We start from the raw sequence: 18,264 nt of genomic DNA, 5'->3' as shown, positions 1-18,264 counted from the left end.
TCCCAGATGTTTTACAAGATAAAGAGTTTAAAATTACTTTGGTACTTTGCTAGAGCTGCCGTAACAAAATACCAGAAACTGGGTGACTTAAACAACAAAAATGTATTATCTCATAGCTCTCACAGCTAGATGTCCGAGGTCAACGTATTGGAAGGTTTGGCTCTCCCTGAGAGATATGAGCAAGAATCCGCTGTGCTTCTCTCCCCACTTCTGTTGGTTTATTGACAATCTTAGCATCCCTTTTCTTGTAGATACATCAGTGTGATCTCTACCTTTACACTCATGAGGTATTCTCTCAGTGTGCATGGACACTTATATCTCTATGTCCAAAATTTCTCCTTTTCATAAGGACACCAGTCATATTGGATTCAGTTCAGTTCAGTCGCTCAGTCGTGTCCAACTCTTTGCGACCCCATGAACTGCAGCATGCCAGGCCTCCCTGTCCATCACCAACTCCCAGAGTCCACCCAAACCCATGTCCATTGAGTCGGTGATGCCATCCAACCATTTCATCCTCTGTCGTCCCCTTCTCTTCCTGCCCTCAATCTTTCCCAGCATCAGAGTCTTTTGGATTAGGCCCACTCTAATGACCTCATTCTAAACTGATTACCTTCATAAAGACCTTGTTTCTATATAAGGTCACATTCTGAAGTGCTGATGGTTAAGGAATCAATATATCTTTGGCGGGGGCCGGGGGGGTATCCGGGGGGCCACAATTTCAGTCCATAAAATACAGTTTAACAAACATTATATCCATTAGTCTCTAGAGTCTGGTGTTTGCACTAAAACTGTGAGGTAACCAAATACTCACTATTACCAAGCTTCACAGTATGAGTGCCAAGTACCAAGCTATAATAATGATAAATATAGTTTGATAGTGTCAACCATAAAACAAGACAGCTTGAAATAACTAAGTTTACTATCCAAACATGCTAACATAGAAAGTAAAAACTGGAATATTTTAATGGTTCTTGCATGCCTTAGAAACACATCAGGCCAGCAGAAGAAATGTAAATGATTATTCAAAGCTACAGAAATTTCAATGCGGGACTTCCTAGCATATTTACTCATGTTTCCATTTCCCATTAATATTAGCAATTGTTAACAAGTTCCATATTTCTTGCTACAAAGCAAATATTGAATTGACCAAAAAGTTCATTTGAGTTCTTCCATGAAATCCCATGGAAAAATCTGAACGAATTTTTGGCCAACCCAGTATATAGCTTTTTACCACTGTCTGTGAAACATGCTAAATCAGTCCATCACATGTCTGCTTAACTGAAATGAAAAGGAATATCTAATAACCATTTTCATTTCAAATTTAATCTTAATTACAGATTATCTGTCAAAGGTAACCAGAAAAAATCTTCATTTTAATTTGACTTTAGGATTTCTTCACATACAACAGACATCTATAAGTAGTATGGCAAAATCTGGACTCCTAAATAGACTTTGCATTTCTTCAAGAAGTAAAATTTCTCAAAAAAGGAGTGATGTATAATGTAGAAACCAGAAAGATTATCATTTGCAATACTGAGTTTATTTCTAAATAGGCAATTTCAACCAAAGGTCAAATTAATACTAGTGCCACATTTTTCAAAAACATACTGGTCATTACTCAATCGTAGGTTAGAGGGCAAATGTTTTTAATTGACAGCAATGGTTCACGGAGTCATACTGATCATATCTCTATGCAGGTTCATGTGAGTACACACACACACACACACACACACAGATGGGTCTATATTCTTGTGGTCAGAAGTATTAGAGACATAATTGGTCTTTGGTCATGGGTAGGATCATCACTCAAAGGCCCACAAGTGTGTATTGCTCGTGTACAATACACAATCCACTGTATTGTTATACACTTAGACCTACTAAGTACAGTCTAGAGTTAAGCAGATAGGCTTCCCTGGTGGCTCAATGGTAAACAATCTGCCTGCAATGCAGGAGACCAAGGTTCGACGCCTGGGTGGGGAAGATCCTTTGGAGGAGGGCATGGCAACCCACTCGAGTATTCCCACCTGGAGAATTCCATGGACAGAGGAGCCTGGCAGGCTACAGTCCACAGAGTTGGACACGACTGAAGTGACAAAGCAGCAGCACTGGAGGTAAGCAGTGTGCAACCTGCACATATGTATGTCATTGCCCTGATTATGAAAATCAGAAAATGTGTTCACCATTGCTTCCTAACACATCTTCAGTATCTAACAGATTCCTCTGTATATAATACTGACTATAAATGCATGAATAAATATAGAATAAATAAGACAAATGGATCATTAATAAAATTAAACTAGATTTCTCTTAGTTTGGTATTCTTTGTATTTCTGAATGTTTCTTTAGAAATCATTAAAAAAATACAGTGCATGAAAAGGTTTCCCCCTCAATAAATGTTTTGTTAACATCGGTATACTCAACATATTCTCTTTAAGAAATGACAATCCCACACAATAAAATTAGAACAAAGAGCCTATTTTTATTAAGCACAGATTACTTGGAACATATTATTGATGAAATTCCATGGAGGTAATATGAAAAAAATATCAATTTCTACCATTTTCTACATAATGAAGTACAGCAGAGTTAGCCCAAAATAAAACAAATCTCCATATCAAGGAAGATTAAGACAATAGCCCAGAGACACCTATTCCCAACTCTTTGTTTTTCATTCTAAGTCCAGATCAACATTAAAGGGATTCACCCAAAAGATCACCATATCAGATCAGATCAGATCAGTCGCTCAGTCGTGTCCAACTCTTTGCGACCCCATGAATCGCAGCACGCCAGGTCTCCCTCTCCATCAACAACTCCCGGAGTTCACTCAGACTCACGTCCATTGAGTCAGTGATGCCATCCAGCCATCTCATCCTCTGTTGTCCCCTTCTCCTCCTGCCCCCAATCCCTCCAGCATCAGAGTCTTTTCCAATGAGTCAACTCTTCCCAGGAGGTGGCCAAAGGACTGGAGTTTCAGCTTTAGCATCATTCCTTCCAAAGAAATCCCAGGGCTGATCTCCTTCAGAATAGACTGGTTGGATCTCCTTGCAGTCCAAGGGACTCTCAAGAGTCTTCTCCAACACCACAGTTCAAAAGCATCAATTCTTCGGTGCTCAGCCTTCTTCACAGTCCAACTCTCACATCCATACATGACCACAGGAAAAACCATAGCCTTGACTAGACAAACCTTTGTTGGCAAAGTAATGTCTCTGCTTTTGAATATGCTATCTAGGTTGGTCATAACTTTCCTTCCAAGGAGTAAGCCTCTTTTAATTTCATGGCTGTAGTCACCATCTGTAGTGATTTTGGAGCCCCCCAAAAATAAAGTCTGACACTGTTTCCACTGTTTCCCCATCTATTTCCCATGAAGTGGTGGGACCGGATGCCATGATCTTCGTTTTCTGAATGTTGAGCTTTAAGCCAACTTTTTCCACTCTCCACTTTCACTTTCATCAAGAGGCTTTTGAGTTCCTCTTCACTTTCTGCCAGAAGGGTGGTGTCATCTGCATATCTGAGGTTATTGATATTTCTCCCGGCAATCTTGATTCCAGCTTGTCTTTCTTCCAGTCAGGGGTTTCTCATGATGTACTCTGCAGAGAAGTTAAATAAACAGGGTGACAATATACAGCCTTGATGAACTCCTTTTCCTATTTGGAACCAGTCTGTCATTCCATGTCCAGTTCTAACTGTTGCTTCCTGACCTGCATACAAATTTCTCAAGAGGCAGATCAGATGGTCTGGTATTCCCATCTCTTTCAGAATTTTCCACAGTTTATTGTGATCCACACAGTCAAAGGCTTTGGCATAGTCAATAAAGCAGAAATAGACGCTTTTCTGGAACTCTCTTGCTTTTTCCATGATCCAGCAGATGTTGGCAATTTGATCTCTGGTTCCTTTGCCTTTCCTAAAACCAGCTTGAACATCAGGAAGTTCATGGTTCCCATATTGCTGGAGCCTGGCTTGGAGAATTTTGAGCATTACTTTACTAGCGTGTGAGATGAGTGCAATTGTGCGGTAGTTTGAGCATTCTTTGGCATTGCCTTTCTTTGGGATTGGAATGAACACTGACCTTTTCTAGTCCTGTGGCCACTGCTGAGTTTTCCACATTTGCTGGCATATTGAGTGCAGCACTTTCACAGCATCATCTTTCAGGATTTGGAATAGCTCAACTGGAATTCCTCCAGTAGAACAAACCTCCACTAGCTTTGTTCGTAGTGATGCTTTCTAAGGCCCACTTGACTTCACATTCCAGGATGTCTGGCTCTAGGTCAGTGATCACACCATCGTGATTATCTGGGTCGTGAAGACCTTTTTTGTACAGTTCTTCTGTGTATTCTTGCCATCTCTTCTTAATATCTTCTGCTTCTGTTAGGTCCATACCATTTCTGTCCTTTATCGAGCCCATCTTTGCATGATATGTTCCTTTGGTATCTCTGATTTTCTTGAAGAGATCTTTAGTCTTTCCCATTCTGTTGTTTTCCTCTATTTCTTTGCATTGATTGCTGAAGAAGGCTTTCTTATCTCTTCTTGCTATTCTTTGGAACTCTGCATTCAGATGTTTATATCTTTCCTTTCCTCCTTTGCTTTTCGCTTCTCTTCTTTTCACAGCTATTTGTAAGGCCTCCCCAGACAGCCATTTTGCTTTTTTGCATTTCTTTTCCACGGGGATGGTCTTGATCCCTGTCTCCTATACAATGTCACCAATAACGTAAAATCACCATAATCACCGTTTCTTCCCACAATTCACTATAAAATTGCCACTGTAGCAACTTTTCCATCAAAACTGGAAGTCACTTTAGAATTCTATGAATGAATCCTTACCCTCCACCTGCAAAGAGATGCAGCCTTTACCAACCAAAAGAGGCCAAAATATTGGAGAATTATCTCTGAATGGCTGCCAGCATCTCCCTTACATTGCTATGCTTTCTTCAAATAGCTGGACTCTTTAGTAACAAAAACACTTATATTCAAAATGTGTAGAGTAGTTTCAATAGGAGCTGATTGAGGTGAAGACGAACACAGTTTTCTAAAAATTGTGGAAATAAGTATATGAATCCAAAATCTAATCTGAAATCCTCTGGTCCAATACACAAACTCTAAGCAATGTTTTAGCTCCTTGGGCCTGTGATAATTTGTTCTCTTGCATAAAACTGCTGAAAATCAAAGCCAAAGGCTTTATCAGAAATATAAGTACAGAATGTGGTTTAGAGGTGCTCTGCCCCAATAAATACCATAGTTTGAGACAATAACCACTGAATACCAATATTTCTATTATTTGTGGCAAAACAGACTGGTGACCAGCACTAGACCAGAAAGAATGCATTTTTCCCCTAAAACCTGAAAAACAAATTAGAATAAACTTATTTTAATAATCTGCTACAATTAATTTTCTACTTTGTTCATTGTTCAGTCACTGTATTGTGTCTCTTTGCAGCCTCATGAACTAAGGCAAGCCAGGCTTCCCTGTCCTTCACTATCCCCCAGAGTTTGCCCAAGTTCATATCCATAGAATCGGTGATGTCATCCAACCATCTCATCCTCTGTTGCCGCCTGCTCCTCCTGCCCTCAATCTTTCCCTGCACCAGGGTCTCTTCCAATGAGTCAGCTCTTCACATCAGGTGGCCAAAGTATTGGAGATTCAGCTTCAGCATCAGTCCTTCCAATGAATATTCAGGGTTGATTTCCTTTAGGATTGACTGGTTTGACTCCTTGTTTCCAAGAGACTCTCAAGAGTCTTCTCCAGCACCACAGTTTGAAAGCATCAATTCGTCAATTGATGCTCAGCCTTCATTATGGTCCAAGTCTCATATTCATACATGACTACTGGAAAAAACATAGCTTTGACCATATGGACATTTGTTGGCAAAGTGATGTCTCTGCTATTTAACATGCTGTCTAAGTTTTTCAGAGATTTTCTTCCAAGAAGCAAGCGTCTTTTAATTTCGTGGCTGCAGTTAGCATTCACAGTGACTTTGGAGCCCAAGAAAATAAAATCTGCCACTGTTTCCACTTTTTCCCCACCTATTTGTCATGAAGTCATGGAACCAGATGCGATGATCTTAATTTTTTGAATGTTGACTTTTAAGCCAGGTTTTTTAGTCTCCTCTTTCACCTTCATCAAGTTCCTCAAGTTTAACCCTCATCTTTAGTTCCTCTTCACTTTCTGCCATTAGAGTGGTATCATCTGCATATCTGAGGTTGTTGATATTTCTCCCCTGTGAACAGTATGAAAAGGCAAAAAAATTCCTACTTAGGATGTCAATATCTTTTTTTAATGTCACTAATGATGCTGGGAAAGATTGAGGGCAGGAGGAGAAGGGAATGACAGAGGATGAGATGGTTGGATGGCATCATTGACTTGATGGACATGGGTTTGGGTGGACTCTGGGAGTTGGTGATGGACAGGGAGGCCTGGCGTGCTGCGGTCCATGGGGTCACAAAGAGTCGACTGAGCAACTGAACTGAACTGAACTGAATGATAATAGGACCTTTCCAGAGCAATTCTGAACAGGCACTGCTATCCATTTCCTTAAAGAAATAAAAAGAAATTTGGTATTATGAATTGACAATGTAGAGAAATGGAATTAAATAGATATTTTGAGGATCTTAATAAGTGTCACTAACTAGCATATATTGAGCATTTAATTTTACCTGATAGTCTTTTAAGTGGTTTATATGGATTACTACATTTAATGCTCATTATAAACCTATAAGATGAGTAATACTGTTTCTCTCACTTTCCCTGCAGAAGGGAGATTATTTTCCAAGCTCCGAAAACTAGAGCCAAATTTTTCAAGGAATGTGACTAAAAAGTAGAAAATCATTCTGAGAGTTCAAGCTTTTGGCTTTTTGGGAGCGGGGACCAAGAGATTCTAGTATTGTCTCTTTCTAAACACGGTATTCCTCTCCCTAGTCTCCTTGTATCAGAAATTAGACATGTCTATACAAGATGAAAGGAAATAGCATATACTGTGGATTCCATCTATGCTCAAGGGTTTTGTTATTATAACGGGTGCAAGAAATGAAACTAGCACAACTGAATGGTGAAATCACTCACTATTTTGGTGACCTGAAATCAATACTATATGTATTTTTTATTCTTTTGTTGTATTTAACTCATTTTCCCTCATGTAAATATGATCTAGTAGTTACAACATGGTAGAAATTGTAGTCCAAGTTTACATTCCAACTGCCGAACAAGCATTAAAATAAGTTTAACTGGTGAATGAAGCTATGCGCTATTATTGCCAGTGAAGTTGACTTGCTTTTATTAACAACTTTGACCCACGGTTAATAAGTAAAATTGATACTGATATATCAATCATGAAACTGTAATACCTCTTCAATGTATTTCAAGATATCTTTTAAAAACTAGAGTAGTGATAACAAAATGAAGTTCACTAGATCCTCACATTTGCAAATGCCTACTAACATTGCCAGACACTTCCTGAGCTTATGTTACACCACAATAGGGCCTGACCGTGTCTGGAGGTAGCAGTCACTCCACATTCTAACATGTTTTGAAAAGCAAGTATTCAACAATGTGGTTGCAGGTAGGCTGCAACTTAGAGCATTTGCCTAATATCTTTCATACATAAAAAAATAAGTCAGCTAATTTTTGATCCCTTATACCTTCTATCCTACCAATCATTTAAATATCAATCAATCAACCAATCAATGTGTGTGTCTCCATGTGTGCATCTCTGTGTATATGTTTACAGTTCTAACAACTTCATTTACAATATTATCTTAATCAGTCCCAAGTTTTAGTTAACATTTCACCTACTCTCATTCTTTATAGGTGCCCATACGACAGCTTCTAATGTCATTACTCTGCCTCTTACTAACACACCAAATAACCCTCTACAACATAATTCACTACTACATAAAGCTTACTATGATAACTTTAAATGCAAAGTTTCTGACATTCACATTTTCATCCCTTGTTTCAAGCTGGAGCCTCATAATTGCTCAACAAAATAACTACCTTGATAGAATTTCCAGCATCATTGGTTCATTTGTTAACTTGCATTTCCATTCAAAAAAATAAATATTTACTGAGTTCCCAATATGGTACTAGCCACTGCATTGAGGGTTGATAAGACAAAAGTGAGACTTGGTGCAAATTCTCATGGAAAAAGTAGGCCAGTGTGGAAAGTCAACATGATAAGAGGTAATCCTATGATCCAGCAATCCTACTTCTGGATCTGTTTCCAAAGGAGATGTCTAAAAGACATCTGTGCTCCCATATTTATTGCAGCATTATACACAATAGCCAAATATGGAAACAACCTAAGTGTTTGTCAGCGAATGAATGACTAAAGAAGATGTGGTGTATAAAACAATGGACTATTATTCATCCATAATTAAGAAGGAAAACCTGCCATTTACAAGAAGATGGATGGAACTTGAGGCATTATGCTAGGCTAGGTTAAAGAAAGGTCAGATATAGAAAGAAAAATACTGTATTAAATCATTTATTTGTGGAATCTAAAAAAGCTACACCCATAGGAACAGAGTAGAATGGTTGTTACCAGAAGAATGAGGGGGTGGAGGAAATAAGGAGATGTTGGTTAAAGGGACCAAACATCCAGTTACCAGTTGAATCAGTTCTGGGAATATAACCCATAGCATTGGGATTATAGATAAAAGTACTGTACTATATACTTGAAAAGTTGCTAAGAGAGTAGATCTTACATGTTCTTGCCACATAAAAAGAAATAGTAATATGTGAGGACATGAAAGTGTTAGCTAACACTACAGTTCAGTTTAGTTCAGTCACTCAGTCGTGTCCAACTCTTTGCGACCCCCTAGACCTCAGTAGGCCAGGCCTCCCTGTCCATCACCAGCTCCTGGAGTTTACCCAAACTCATTACCATTGAGTTGGTGATGCCATCAAACCATCTCATCCTCTGTTGTCCCCTTCTCCTCCTGCCTTCAATCTTTCCCAGCATCAGGGTCTTCTCAAAAGAGTCAACTCTTCACATCAGGTGGCCAAAGTATTGGAGTTTCAGCTTCAGCATCAGTCCTTCCAATGAACACCCAGGACTGATCTCCTTTAGGATGGACTGGTTGGATCTCCTTGCAGTCCAAGGGACTCTCAAGAGTCTTCTCCAAAACCACAGTTCAAAAGCATCAATTCTTTGGCGCTCAGCTTTCTTTATTGTCCAACTCTCACATGTGTACATGACTACTGGAAAAACCATAGCCTTAACTAGACGGACCTTTGTTGGCAAAGTAATGTCTCTGCTTTTGAATATGCTGTCTAGGTTGGTCATAATTTCCTTCCAAGGAATAAGCGTCTTTTAATTTCATGGCTGCACTCACCATCTGCAGTGATTTTGGAGCCCCAAAAAATAAAGTCTCTTGCTGTTTCCACTGTTTCCCCATCTACTTCCCATGAAGTGATAGGACTGGATGCCATGATCTTAGTTTTCTGAATGTTAATAAAGCCAACTTTTTCACTCTCCTCTTTCACTTTCATCAAGAGGCTCTTTAGTTCTTCACTTTCTGCCATAAGGGTGGTGTCATCTGCATATTTGAGGATAACACTACAGTGGTAATCAAATTGCAATATACAAGTATATCAATACATTGTAAACTTACAAAATGTTATATGTCAATTATATCTCAACAAAGCTAGGAAAAGTAGGACATAATAAGAAAGAAAAAAAGAGACCGTGACAAGTTATAGGAAATACACTGAGTGTACTAGGAAGAAACAGACGTGTAGGCTAAATGCAGGAGGATTATAGCAAGAGGTCACTCAGTAAAACATGATCATGATACCAGGGGTGCACTAAAAAACTCATGAGCCAAAAAATAAATTTTTAAACAGTATAAATCCAGTATAAAATATTTCATATACTTTCTCTTTTGAAAGTGGGATGATCTGAGAGAGTAGCATATATATTACCATATGTAAAGTAGATAGCCAGTGGGAATTTACTGTATGACCCAGGCAACCCAAAGCTGGTGCTCTGTGACAAGCTAGAGGGGTGGCATAGGGATGGAGCTGGGAGGGAGGTTTAAGAAGGAGGGAATATATGTACACCTATGGCCAATTCATGTTGAAGTATGGTAGAAACCATCACAATATTGTGGCATAATTATCCTCCAATTAAAAATAAAATAAAATTTTAAAATATCTAACAAAAAAACAGAAAATCCAAAATACAACTAACCTCACAGGATAATTAGGTTTTATGACATGCTCCCTTGCAGAAATGAATGATGAGAAGCATGCAGACAGTAGGCACAGAGCACCTAGATTCAAGTCAGCAGCTAGAGGTTCACCATCACCCTCAGAACTTATCATTTAACTTACCTATGGGAGAAATTTTGAAATCCTGTGAATAAAGTTATTCTCATCTTTAAGTAAGTCCTTGCAAAATCTCCATTGGTATAGTCTCCTACTACTAAAAGAATGATCTCCATTAGAGAAGCCACCAGCTTCACCTGCAGGATTATAGCTGTTAAATGCTGACGATACTCTGAAGTTAATTTAAAAGAGGTTTTAAAAATTATAACTGTAACAAAACACAGGTTGAAGGGTTACCTAAAACACTACTTTCCAATTACTTCAAATTTATAGATATACTTCTAGAATACTTTAAGATTCAAAAACACCAGAAGCCAATAATCTCAATACCCATCAGGTATTTGATATTTTTTTGAACTTAATTATAGCAAGTATAGAATTCAAAGGCAATAATCAATACTTAGGACCAATAAATTACAAGTAATTAACAAAAGTGATTTCAACTAAAATGCCCTCTTCACTCTGTTACTTTCTAAGAACACATAGTCTAGCCAAGGCTATGGTTTTTCCAGTGGTCATGTATGGATGTGAAAGTTGGACTGAGAAGAAAGCTAGCAGCGAAGAATTAATGCCTTTGAATTGTGGTGTTGGAGAAGACTCTTGAGAGTCCCTTGGACTGCAAGGAGATCCAACCAGTCCATTATAAAGGAGATCAGTCCTGGGTGTTCATTGGAAGGATTGATGTTGAAGCTGAAACTCCAATACTTTGGCCACCGCATACGAAGAGTCAACTCATTGGAAAAGACTCTGATACTGGGAGGGATTGGGGACAGGAGGAGAAGCGGATGACAGAGGATGAGAGGCTGGATGGCATCACCAACTCAATGGACAAGAGTTTGGGTGAACTCCGGGAGTTGGTGATGGACAGGGAGGCCTGGCATGCTGCAATTCATGGGGTCGCAAAGAGTCAGACATGACTGAGTGACTGAACTGAACTGAAGTGAACTGAAGAACGTATAAAGCATATTCTATTTTATAAGGTAAAATGAATTTTCTGTAGAAGATTACCTTAACACTGTTTAAATCTGTCAGTCTAGCAAACTGATAGATATTATTTGTTCCCCCAAAAGAGTGGTAACTTGAGTCATATGGTTTATTTTATTTAATTTAAAAATTATCCATGAATGTGGTAGCCTTAATCACTAAAAGTTAACCTTTTCATCAGGTAAAGACATAAAACATATACAGTTGGCTCTTCAATGCAAGATAGGGGCTACCAAGTTCTGCTCAGTGGAAAATCTGCTTACAACTTTATAGTTGGTCCTTGAATTTGAGAGAGTTATTTCCTAGGCAGGTTGATAGAGAGTCTAGGGGTCCCCAAGGAGAGATGGGTCTGGAATGCTCAAGGAGGAAGAAAGGACAAACTTTTTTCTTTCTCCACATTCCTTAGGATTATATAACAATAATGTATCCTGCCTAAGGACAGTCTTTGGATTCAACCTTCTGTTATCTTAAAATGTTAATTATGGGAGTAGACCTGGTCTTTACAAGGATGTATCTTGCCTGAGGACAGTGTTATCTTAAAATGTAAATTATGGGAGTAGGTCTGATGAGGTCTTTACAACCTCCAGACATTCTTGGGATTATATAACCTCATTGTTAACACTAGCAAGCCTGTACTCTTTCTGCCCCCTTCTGATGCCTATGTCAGAAGCATTCTCTATCTCCTTTATACTTTAATAAAACTTTATTACACAAAAGCTCTGAGCAATCAAGCCTCGTCTCTGGCCCCGGATTGAATTCTTCTCCTCCGGGGGCCAAGAATCCTGGTGTATTCGTGTGATTCAACAACAACCTTTCAAATTGGAGGTTCTGCATCCTTGGATTCAAACAATCGCAATATGTATCATTTGAAAAAAAAAATCTGCTTATAGATGGACCCTCACAGTTCAAACTCAGTTTGCTTAAGGGTCAATTGAATTTTCCACATTCTTAAAAAAATTAACATAAATTAAGAAATACTAGCTTCATTCATATACAGCTCACTCTACTCATTTTTGCTTACAGAGCTATGTTTTAAATACTCACTAGACATTGAAATATATTTGCCAAATTTATTGCATAAAACAGGTATTACTTTTAAATACTTAAGAGAAAGGGCTTTGCAATAAGACATAACTATTCAAATTCCAGCTCAGTCCTATACCAGTTTCATGACCTAAAGATTTTATTTAACCTCTTTAAATCATGGTTTCCTAACTGAAGTATTAGGAAACTAATGCCAAGCTAAAGGAATATTTTTAAAAAAAGTAAACAAAGTAATGCCTACAAACATTTATCATAAAACTAGGTACATAGTAAATGTTCTTTTTATTACACATACTATACTTTGAAAAAAATCAACTCTTTTTTAAGCTTATAGGGAAAATGTTCAATAGCAGTATTTATTTATAATACTATCTGTGGCAGAGGACATGTATTATACTTTTATCCAGCTGTGCTGTGCTCAGTCACTTCAGTTGTGTCCAACTCTAAAAACTTCAATGTCTTATAGGAAATGGCACTAAATGTATAACTGCATTAAATGTATAAAACAAAACAAAGCAAAGATGGCACATAAACCATCTATACAGTATCATCATAACTTTCAAAAATATGTCTGTCATCTTCATAATTTAGAACAGAGGCTAGAAGGAAAGAAGTCATTGTATTAGAAATTACTGGTGATATTTTTAATTTTACTTTTCTTTTACAAAATTCCTAAAACTTCACGTATTACTTTCGTTATCAAAAAATAGTTTCCTTTGAACAACAAATTGACAATCACTTTTATATTTTAGACTAATTGACCCAATAACTTATAGCAAGAATAGGTAATAATTGGTGCTAACTTCATACATATTATTTCTTTTTTCCAAAGATATTTTTTTCTTTTTAAATAAGGCATGTGTCCACTCTCTCACACACACATATATCCATATCTTGAGTTCCAGCACTCTAAGTTACAAACGAGAAAGAACTGCCAAATAAGGCTTATAGGGCCATTCTTTTTGCTTCATTATGTGCTTAAAGACTGACCCACACATTAAAGCCAAACACCACTAGTGTTAAGCTAAACCATAACACTATTTCAAGAGATCAAGGTTACAGATAGTATTATGCCAAATATAAAAGTTTAATTCTCTTAAACAGTAGCCAATGCCATCACATGATCACCAAAAGTTTTGTACCCAAGGTTTTCTATCATTTTCAGTCTCCTTATTCCAATTATCTGCATGAAATAAGAATCTTGGTATTTTACAAAGTTATCTGTTCCCCATTGATTCCAAAGTCATTCAGCCGTGTGGTTTCAGAAGAAACTTTCTCATGAAATTATAAAAATACTAGTTAAGTCTCCAGAAAAAAAAGAACCAACTTAAAAAAATAAGAGGAATAAAGTTATTTTTTCATAAAACAGTGTTTGGTGATAAAAGTAGATGCATTTTTAGACAAAAAAATAATGTACAATTTTAAGGATATGCATCTAAATAGAGTGGTTTTTAAAGATGTTTCTTAGAAAGCTTTTAATGCAACAGGTCTGCTAACATAGGACTAAATAGCTATTTGAATATTTTCAACTCAACCTAGCTTTCTTCAACCCAACACAGTGAAATAAATCAGAATAGATTTAAAAGACTGGATATAAAAATTCATTAAAGACAATAGAATCCACAGCCCAGATAAGAAATAGCACTGGATCTGAGATCTAGCACTCTTACACATCACAACAATTAAAAAAAAAAAAAGGAAATCCCAAATTTAAGGAATATCAATTGAACCTAGAGAAATGTATACTTTTATACCACATATCAATCAACCAACAAAGAATGCAAAACACAAATACTAAGAGAAGAGCAATGAATCAATACTACCTTCTTGTAAACACACTGATTATGAGAAACAAAGGATACATTAACATTCATTCTAATTGTGGGTAGTCTACATATCACATTCTAAGCAAATTACCTATTGTCTATGTAATGTAACAAGCTTCCCAGGTGACGCTAATGGTAAAGATCTCACCTGCCAATGCAGAAGATGTAGGAGACATGGATTTGATCCTTGGGTCAGAAAGATCCCCTGGAGGAGGGTATGTCTACTCACTCCAGTATTCTTGCCTGGAGAATCCTACCAGCAGAGAAGCCTGGCGGGTTATGGTCCATGGGGTCATAAAGAGTTGGACACGATTGAGGTTACTTAGCACACACGCATGACTACAATGCTAACATGAAATATCTTTTTTCTATTCCAAATATTGCTAAAAACAGCCCTAATTACACTTAACAGACATCCCCTCCAAAACAACAACAGAAAAAAAAAAAAACAGAAAGTACAATAAATCACTGTTTTCCTTTAAGAAAAGACAATCCATCTTCAGTATTAGAAGAATAATACAAAATTTCATAGTACTGTATATGTTGCAGAGTCTAAAAGTCTTGATAAAATAATGAGTTACGACTGATAATAGATATAAGTGTCCATGTAGCCAAATTAAGCTGGTATTAAATCTTTAATAACCTGTATATAACCTTGAGCATTAGAAACTAATGACTTGGATACAAGCACTTAAGGAGATATGAATCTAGCTCAGTTTCTGTCAGAAAATATTGCCAAAGTTTCAACTCCTAATGGAGAGTATTAAAACATTTCTTGGCCCTGAATCAGAAAAGGGTTCTGTTGGAGTTGATCCAAAAGAACTAACTGGAGTATGATTGGCAAATCTGGGTGATTTGAACTTGCCCTGAAAAATCCAAGTTCCAGGAAAGAATCTGGTTATTAAGTTGGTAGTTTCAAACTTCTGAAAGTGTATTATGCTATCACTTAATTGCAAAGCAATTTTGTAATTAACTTTATAATTAAATCAGCTATACTTCTGGTGGCTCAGATGGTAAAGAATCTGCCTGCAATGCAGGAGACCCTAGTTCAATCCCTGGGTCAGGAAGATCCCCTGAAGGCAGGCATGGCAATCCACTCCAGTATTCCTGCCTGGAGAATCCCACAGACAGAGAAAGCTGGTGGCCATAGAGTTGCATAGAGTTGGAGACAATTGAAGCAATTTAGCATAGTACAGCACAGCACAGCACACTTACCAAAAAACAAATTTTAAATTTAATACTGACAAGAAAAAGTCTTCACTATAATTGTAACACCTAACTTTTTAAAGCTCTTAGTATAGGTCAAGCATTACACATTAATTCTCAAATCCTATAAAATTCATACTATAATAATCTCATTTAAATAGGTGAGAAAACTGAAATAATTTAGTCAGGATTACACATTTGGCAAATAGCAGCATTTGGGATTACTGAAACATTTGTCACTCTCCTTCCATCTCTACAGAAACTAAGGGGAAAAGTGGGGTGGGAAAAGGTAGTGAAGAGTTGAAATTGATATTCAAGTGTATAAACTGCAATTCTATAATTTTCAGAGCAGTTTCAAACTCCTAAATTTACATGTAGCTTGAATTTTAAAAGCTGTTAAATTGATTGATATGTGTTATACATTAAATAAATATTTTTGAAAGAATTATATCAAAGGGGAAATAAAAGATAATAAGACCCTGTCTGCCTCTAAAACAGTGGTCAAAGTTCATCCAATGTTGTCGTTTTTATGAATAACACTGACTTTTAAAAATAGAGGCCACTAAACAAGATAACTACACTCTGTATATGTGTGTGCTTAGTCACTTAGTCATGTCCGACTCTTTACAACCCCATGGACTGTAGCCCTCCAGGCTCCTCTGTCTATGGGGATTCTCCAGGCAAGAATACTGGAGTGGGTTGCCATGCCCTCCTCCAGGGAATCTTCCCAACCTAGGGATCAAACCCAGGTCTCCTTCATTGCAGGAGGATTCTTTACCAGCTGAGCCACCAGGGTATATGTAACATTATTACTTATACTAAATATGATGGAAATACAGTGCATTTTCGTTAACCAATATTAAATGGAATCCCTTCCAATATAATTTGTGAAATGTGCTTCAAGCTATACAATGCATAAAATAAATGTGTGTATAACAGAGTTTGAGATAAATTTTATATCACAAATAAAAAAATGGCAACTATATTCGGTTGGTCTACAGGAATACTGCTTCAAAAGAGGCATATTTAATCTGGAATTATGTATTTTCCCCAAAAGGATAATCAATGGAAAATGCTATAAGTTGCTTCCTTAGATTTCTGAGACTTTTATGAATGAATCTCAGAACTCATTTGTTACATGATTACTCTGCAAGTAGTTATTCATAATATAAATATTTTGTTTCACTTCTAGCTCCAGAACTGAAATATCCTAAATTCCAAACAATCTCTCAAATCATCTTTTGAATTAAATTGGCTGAGTTTCCAATTTCAATGTACTATCTCATGAGCATTTTTTCATAATTTAAAGAGAACCTGTATTACTTCTTCATAATCAAAGTAATGGACATTTTTCAAGTCCCCAAGTTTCTAGGGGAAAAAGACCAAAACTATGAAAGATTCTGAAATGCAAGACCCTTAACTTCAGAGCACTTATGCTTATATCTTCTCTAACTAAAAGTCACTAAAAAAAAGTCAGAAGTTATTTCCTCTCATCTTCTGAAGTGCCTGGAAATAAACCCTTATTGAAATGCCATAAATGCTTAGATGTTAAGTGTCAATAAAGGCCCCTTCCTTTGAGTGGCTTTTCTGACTACAGATCCTTTTATTGTGTGACAAATAATACTTTCATATAATAAAGACAATTAGATTTTTATTGAAATGTAATTGATTTACAATATTGTGTTAATTTCAGGTATAGAGCAAAGTGATTCACTTATATATATAAAATTTTCTCAAATTATTTACCATTTTGGTTATTATGAGATATGGAATACAGTTGCCTGTGCTATAGAGTAAATCCTTGTTGCTTATCTATTGAATGCAGAGTAGTTTGCTAATCCCATGACTCCAATTTTATGCCTCCTCCCCTCCCCCCTTTGGTAACCGTAATTATTTTTTTATACGTTGGAGAGTCTGTTTCTGTTTTGTATACAGTCTTATTTGTATTAAAATTCCACATATAAGTGATATAATATTTATCTTTCTCTAAGACAATTAGCTTTTTATCTAGCACTTCAATGGACACTTTCTTTGCTTTTCTGTTGAGATGGTTTTCTTAGGAAAATCAAAACTATTAAAAAAAAAATCTTAGTGTGGGGATTTTGTCACCCTTAACTCCAAGGTTACTAGAATATACAAACAATGAGCAACTTCCAATAGAGTTGAAAGGAAAGGTCCTTTCCACTTTCCCAGTCAAAACAAAGTGCAAAAATTGCCTGAATCCCAAACAGTGAGTGACTCAAATAAATAAATACAATGAACGCTGGGCTTATTTCCATCGTTGGCTATCAGTGCTACTCTCCCTAACACTACAGAAAAGTTTTCAGTCTTCTTGTATTTTGACAAAGAAAAAAAAAAAAAAAAGGGTTTCCCAAACGATGCCCCCGCTGCCATGGCAAGTGGCTTTTCATTTGTCCAAACAGCTCTCGGGTTGTGGCCATCCTCACCTTATACACGTCACTGAAAATTGTCTCCGCCCGGGCTCCCCATCCCCCAAGCCTCAGTGATACTTGGTGGAGTTCTTGAACTTCATCCACAGATCGCCCTCGCCACGCCAAGTGCACTACAAAAAGCATCATGCCAGATGCTTTCCAAATCTTCTCTTGTTCACTAAGTTTAGAAAAATCTCTGCATTTATTCCCCCTGGGAAAGTGAATTCAATCCCTCATTCGCACTGCAGGTGCCCAGAAAGGAAATACAACCACGCGCGCTCGCGCGCACGCGCGCGCGCACACACACACACACACACACACACGTGCACGCATACACACCATGTCCCTTCCTAATCTCCAACCCTGACAGCAGCACTCAGACAACCAAAGTCCGTTCCCTCCACCCCACTCCGTCCAAAACACATAACAATTACAGAAGACTACTGGCGCTGGG

At 37.3% G+C, this 18,264-nt stretch overlaps 1 protein-coding gene across 1 annotated transcript in view; it reads right to left on the bottom strand.

The window, feature by feature from the left end:
* Positions 1-18,264, bottom strand: part of KCTD8 (potassium channel tetramerization domain containing 8) — a 265,491-nt gene that overhangs the window by 245,312 nt on the left and 1,915 nt on the right. The gene's annotated exons all lie outside the window — the stretch shown is intronic.

This window comes from Bos grunniens, chromosome 6, assembly GCF_055505025.1.
Source record: "Bos grunniens cultivar Pamir isolate PY7600 chromosome 6, Bosgru_T2T1.0, whole genome shotgun sequence".
Taxonomy (NCBI): domain Eukaryota; kingdom Metazoa; phylum Chordata; class Mammalia; order Artiodactyla; family Bovidae; genus Bos; species Bos grunniens.
The sequence above is the reverse complement of the archived record's forward strand: the minus strand, read 5'-3'. Positions and strand labels throughout refer to the sequence as shown.